Raw genomic sequence first — 6,054 nt, 5'->3', positions numbered from 1 at the left:
AGATCTCTGTGTGTGGTTGACTATTCGACACAGACACCCCCGCCATTGCCATTTCTCCAGTATTGGGTGAGCAGGGAAACAAACATCCCAGATTGCATCAGTAGTGTGGGTTTGTTCCTGACCACAGGAGGGTATGAATAGACTGTGTTTTATATAACAAGAAATAATGGGAAATAATGGGCTTTCAACTCTATACGTAATGTGTCTTTAGACAGAAGGTAGATTCTTGAGCTGTAACCCTGGAGAAGTCCACTGATACAAGTATATCCTTTTTGGTCTGAAGTTGTTGTCCATATTGATTTTATACCGGTGAAATTCTTGATATTTGAAGATGCTGATATGTTTTTAAATTGCATTCCTGCAGCACAAGGACTAAGAAAAGGACAGCAAGCCCTTTCAAGAGATTTGTCCTTTGATTCTGGAAGGAGAAACACCCACGATCTATTATGCAGTGGTCTGAGGTCCTCGCTGGCTTGGCTATCCTCGAAAACATTTCTTATGAACATCCATTTCATGTGAATTCCTTTCTGGATGGCTTATATTGATTTGTATGTTTAAATTAAGATGGATGCATTGATGGCTACTGTAGTCTCAATGTGAACTGGTGAATTTTATTTACGTTCACTCCCTTCCCCCTTTCCTCCGTTGTTCTTTCTTTGTTTTTGTTTTTTTTATAAAAAATTTTATTGGTTTTTCAGCTTTTATAAAGACAAAACACACACAAAAAAGACACAAGACAAAAACATGTATAAATTCAGAAAATCCTAGTTTCCTAACCCTGTTCCTTGACTTCCCCCCACCCCCCCCTCTTGCATGCCAATTCCCAAAATTGTGTCAGCAAATTGGTATTTCTCCTCTTAACCATCTTATTACCTCTTTTATAAAGAAATATAGATTTTTCCTAAGTTGAACTCAAGTTCCCTTCCATCGATTTCTCATTTTGTCTTAGTTAAAGGTCATATTAACTAAACCTAAAGGTCTTGAGTGCTTTTAAGATTCTATTCTTCCCTCCCTCCCATCCCCGGTTTTTGTCCCTTCCCAATACATGTCCAAAATGACAGTTCTTAGCCTGGGTTCCTCACGTCCGAGGCTTTCAAATCTCTTTCAGTCCCTCTCCGCCGGTCTTGTTGGTAGTCCTTTATGTCAGTCGTCAAGTCTGGAAAAAGTTCTTTCGCCATCAGACCATATTCTCTTCCCACAAGGACATTTGAAAAGAACTGCTGGAAAAATTCCACAAATCCTGCATCTTCAGAGTCAAAGTCAGAATGGAGGCCCCAATCATATTTCTTTGTTTTAAGATCCTGTATTCCATAAACTCCCGGGACCTCCTCCTTCCTCTTCTGCATCTTTCGCAGACTTGTGGTAAATGTAATCCAAAAGTCTCCTTGTTTGTATTCCACAGATGTCAGCTTCTGGTTGGTACTTTCCAACTTTTCTTTCTCTTTTTCTTGTTTAGTCTCTTCCACTTCTGATATCATTTCCAATTCAGCTGTGGAGTCTTTCTCATCCAGGTCCTCAATATATTCAGCAGAGCTGCTTGTTCCAGAAGTCAAGGTCATAAGTTGTTTACTCATAGCTAGACTCTGCTCTTGTAGAATTCCCACCAGATGGAACATCCTTTCGATTTCCACTAGTAACTTTCCATCCACAGCCATTGTAGTTTCACAGAGTTCCCCCTAGGGGGAATCTGGTTACTTATTAATCTTTTCTCCAACAATCCTTTAACTTATATGTTTACTTTGTTTCCAACAATTTTAGTTCAATTGTAACTCATCTTAGTCCAGAGGGATCCTAAATAGCAATTTTTCCACTCTAAACTGCCCGTTTGACAGCTTTGACAGCTGTCAAACTCCGCAGCTCTTAACACAGGCACAAAAACAGGATGCTCCTGGGCCCAGGAGGGGGGGTTGTTTACAACAAAAAGAAGGCTTCCAAAGCTCCACTCTCCAGCTCAAAATTTCTTTTAACCAAATCTTGGAAGTTAATGTCTTTTTTAACTCACCCCTCTAGGGGTAGGCTCTCCAACTTAGCTCTTATATCGTTGCTTAGATCGTCTGCAAGGGGGGGGGGTGCGGACTTCCTTTTAGCACACACCCCGGTCGTCTCAAATTCAAAAGGTAATGTTTTTTTAAAATCCAATTCCGTCTTACTCACGGGTTGTTCTTTTCAGTCCAAATTTCAAGGAAGGAAGTCAGCGCTCTCTGGTCGTGGCTTGCGGCTTCGCTCCACCGAGGTAGCGATCGACTCTCAGTGCCACGCCACCCTCCGTATCCTCTCCACAGCCTTTAAAAAGGCTCTTCGTGGATCGGGGGGGCGCTTAAGGCACCCGCCGAGTCTTCAGTCCGCAGGCTTCCGCGCCTGCGGTTTTTAAGGGTCCCCGCGTCGCCGGCGCGGCAAAGACCCATCCTCGGTTGAGCCGGTTCCCTCCGCAGCTCGGAGGGAATCCGCCATTTCCAGATCGCACCAACCCGGAAGTCCTGTTGTTCTTTCTTTGTTAAACTTGTTGTTATTATTTTTAAATAATGAACAAACGAATGAATAAGAGAGCACAGGAATGACAGCTCTATTCACAAGAATACTACTTGGGTCCATGAAGCATCCATGCTGGAATGTCAGAGGACTCATGTCCTGGGTCTTCCAAGCTTCCCTGTGCGAGGAGCTATCGTCAGCCCTCTGTACATAATAGGCAGGCCAAGTGCCCTGCTTTGTAAAGGACACTCTTCTGTCTGAAACGGTGTCTGGTCCAAGTCCATTTCAACGATGACGAGCCATGAGATGGGGGAGACAGCAGAAGAACCTTGAAGCTGCTCACCAGCAGTAAGCACTTGGAAAGCAAACTGACACATGGGTCACCTGGTGTCAAGAGCGAGCCAGCAATAAATCACATGCAGCAAGTGAAGTTATTAGAAGAAACAGGGTCTGCTCAGGAGTGCCAGGCCTAATGAGCATAGCAGCTCTTCCTTGGTAGGTTTTGCCCCTATGAGGCAATTGTGGAGGTTGAAGGTCTCTGCTTTTCCGCAGCTACCTAAGTCCCCTCCTCATCTGGTTCTTTCCCAAGCAATCTGAGACTACGCCTGCCTTTGCTCCTCCCTCTTCATGCCTCTCCTGGTCCTGGGAGGGGAGATTGTCACAGCAGGAGGGGAAGACACCAGTCTGACTCTTCTCTACCTCTAGGCCTTCCTCATAACACCTTCCTGCTTCCACTTCTGCTTGCTTCTGGACTTCTCTCTGCCACAGCCTCCCCCTGCTCACTAAACCCTGTTATCTCCTCAGCTTCCAGCACCTCCTCCTCCCAGTCTGCTTCCTCTTCTTCCTCTGAAACACTCATCAACATCCCAACATGTCCTAACATCCCACCATGTACCCTGGCTCTGGTATATATATGCCATACCAGAACATAGGAAGTTGCTTTGTACAGAGCCAGACCATTGGTCCATCTAGTGCAGTATATTGCCTGCACTGACTGGCAGCAGCTGTCCAGGGTTACTTTCCAGCTCTGGTGGAAAATGCCAGAAATCAAACCAGGGACTCCTTGCATGCAAAGAAAGTGCTCTGCCACTGAGCCCACATATCTGCATTTCTGTGTGTGTGTGTGTGTGTGTAATTATTCATCCTCTGTTGTTGGCTGCAATGAGGCCCTTTTAACTTCCTTCCCATAGAGAGGAACATCTGTAGCAGAGATAAAACAACTTCCCCCTGATGGGTTGCTGTTCCCTTTAATCAAGGAAGAATCAGCAGTTGTCCCTTGCCTGTGCAATACATCTGCCAGCTGGCAGCAACGGCAAAGCCACAAGACAGCTAGCCGCTGTGTCAGCAGCTGAAGCCTGCTCAACTTGCGCCCCAGCAAGCCAGATTCAGCCCACCCATGGCCCACCGGCCACTGCCTGCTGGGCAGCCAAATAGGAGATTTATGAAGCCCACGGCAAGGTGACATGCATGTGGTTTTACAAGGGGTGCAGTTACTGTATGCTGCAGGAGGTAGAGATGACTACAAACTTTGTTGTTGTTGTTGTTGTTGTTTAGTCATTTAGTCATGTCTGACTCTTTGTGACCCCATGGACCAGAACACGCCAGGCACTCCTGTCTTGCACTGCCTCCCGCAGTTTGGTCAAACTCATGCTGGTAGCTTCGAGAACACTATCCCACCATCTTGTCCTCTGTCGTCCCCTTCTCCTTCTCCTTCCCCTTACCTTTCCCGCCCTGACCTGGCCACAGTGATCCATGCGACTGTCATCTCCAGGCTTGACTACTGTAATTCACTCTATGCGGGGCTGCCCTTGAAGCTGACCCAGAAACTCCAGAGGGTCAGAATGCTGCAGCGAGGCTCCTCATGGGGTCTCTGCCATGGGAGCACATTCACCCAGTGCTTTTCAAGCTGCACTGGCTCCCGGTGGAGTACAGGGTCAGATTTAAGGTGCTGCTTTTGACCTTTAAAGCCCTTCACGGCCTAGGACCCTCGTACCTACGGGACCGCCTCTCCTGGTATGCCCCACGGAGAGCCTCAAGGTCCATAAATAGCAACACCCTAGTGGTCCCAGGCCCTAAGGAAGTTAGATTGGCTTCAACCAGAGCCAGGGTCTTTTCAACTCTGGCTCCGGCCTGGTGGAACGCTCTGCCTCATGAGACCAGGGCCCTGCAGGATCTGATTTCTTTCTGCAGGGCATGTAAGACAGAGTTGTTCCGCCTGGCCTTTGGCTTGGAGCCAATTTGATTCCCTCCCTCCCTCTCTTTCTTTTTTCCTTTTCTTCTCCTCCTGCGATGAGGCTACATTTTAATATTTTAATGTTTCCATATTTTAATATTATATTTTAATTTTGTTTTTAAGTTGTAATCATTCAACTTGTTTTTATTATTGCTTGTAAGCCGCTCTGAGCCCGGCCTTGGCTGGGGAGGGCGGGGTATAAATAAAAATTATTATTATTATTATTGTGCCCTCCATCTTTCCCAGGGAGTCTTCTCTTCTCATGAGGTGGCCAAAATATTGGAGCCTCAGCTTCACGATCTGTCCTTCCAGCGAGCACTCAGGGCTGATTTCCTTCAGAATAGATAGGTTTGATCTTCTTCCAGTCCATGGGACTCTCAAGAGTCTCCTCCAGCACCATAATGCAAAAGCATCAATTCTTCAGCGCAGGGGCGCCGACTTATAAAAAATATTGGGGGGGCCCATACCGGGGTCCATACTGGTGGCAGGATGGCAGTGGTGCTTTTGCATGCAAGAACCGGCCTGCCCTCCCCAGGCTTCGCGCCGGGAGGCGGCCACCCCCTCCTACCAACGTCACCTTAGGCGAACCCAGAAAAAAAGCCCCGCTCCGGCGGCGGGAACTCCCGTCCCCTCCATTCTCCCCTCACCCCGGTCCCTCGCCGGCGATGAATACGCTGTTCCTCGGCCCCGCGGCTCCATTCCTTTCTAAAGTCCCGCCGCTGGGGGTCTTCCTCTGACTGACCGACCTGCCCGTCCCTTCTCAGGAGCTCCCAGTCACTTTGGGAGGCGCGCGCCAGAGTCCCCTGCGCGGTTTTTGGCAAGGTTCCTAATAATTTTCTTAAATTATTGGGGGGGCAGAGCCCCCCAAACGAATTTTTGAGGGGGCTCGGGCCCCCTCAGGCCCCATGGAGTCGGCGCCTATGCTTCAGCGATCAGCCTTCTTTATGGTCCAGCTCTCACTTCCATACATCACTACTGGGAAAACCATAGCTTTAACTATATGGACCATTGTTGGCAAGGTGATGTCTCTGCTTTTTAAGATGCTGTCTAGGTTTGTCATTGCTTTTTCCCCAAGAAGCAGGTGTCTTTTAATTTCGTGGCTGCTGTCACCATCTGCAGTGATCATGGAGCCCAAGAAAGTAAAATCTCTCACTGCCTCCATTTCTTCCCCTTCCAGTTAGATGGCTTTAAAAGAGAATGGGGCAAATCATCATCTTATCAGCTGGGCTACGTCTAGCTCAGTAATGTTCCCAAACTGATCCATGGACCATCAGTAGTCCATAAGCATCATTTAGGTGGTTCATGCCATTAAATATGCATACTGATTTTAAAGTAGAGAGTATGGGAAGGCA

The sequence above is a fragment of the Podarcis liolepis genome (assembly GCF_965112155.1).
Source record: "Podarcis liolepis genome assembly, chromosome: 5".
Classification (NCBI taxonomy): domain Eukaryota; kingdom Metazoa; phylum Chordata; class Lepidosauria; order Squamata; family Lacertidae; genus Podarcis; species Podarcis liolepis.
This window is presented reverse-complemented; position numbering follows the sequence as displayed.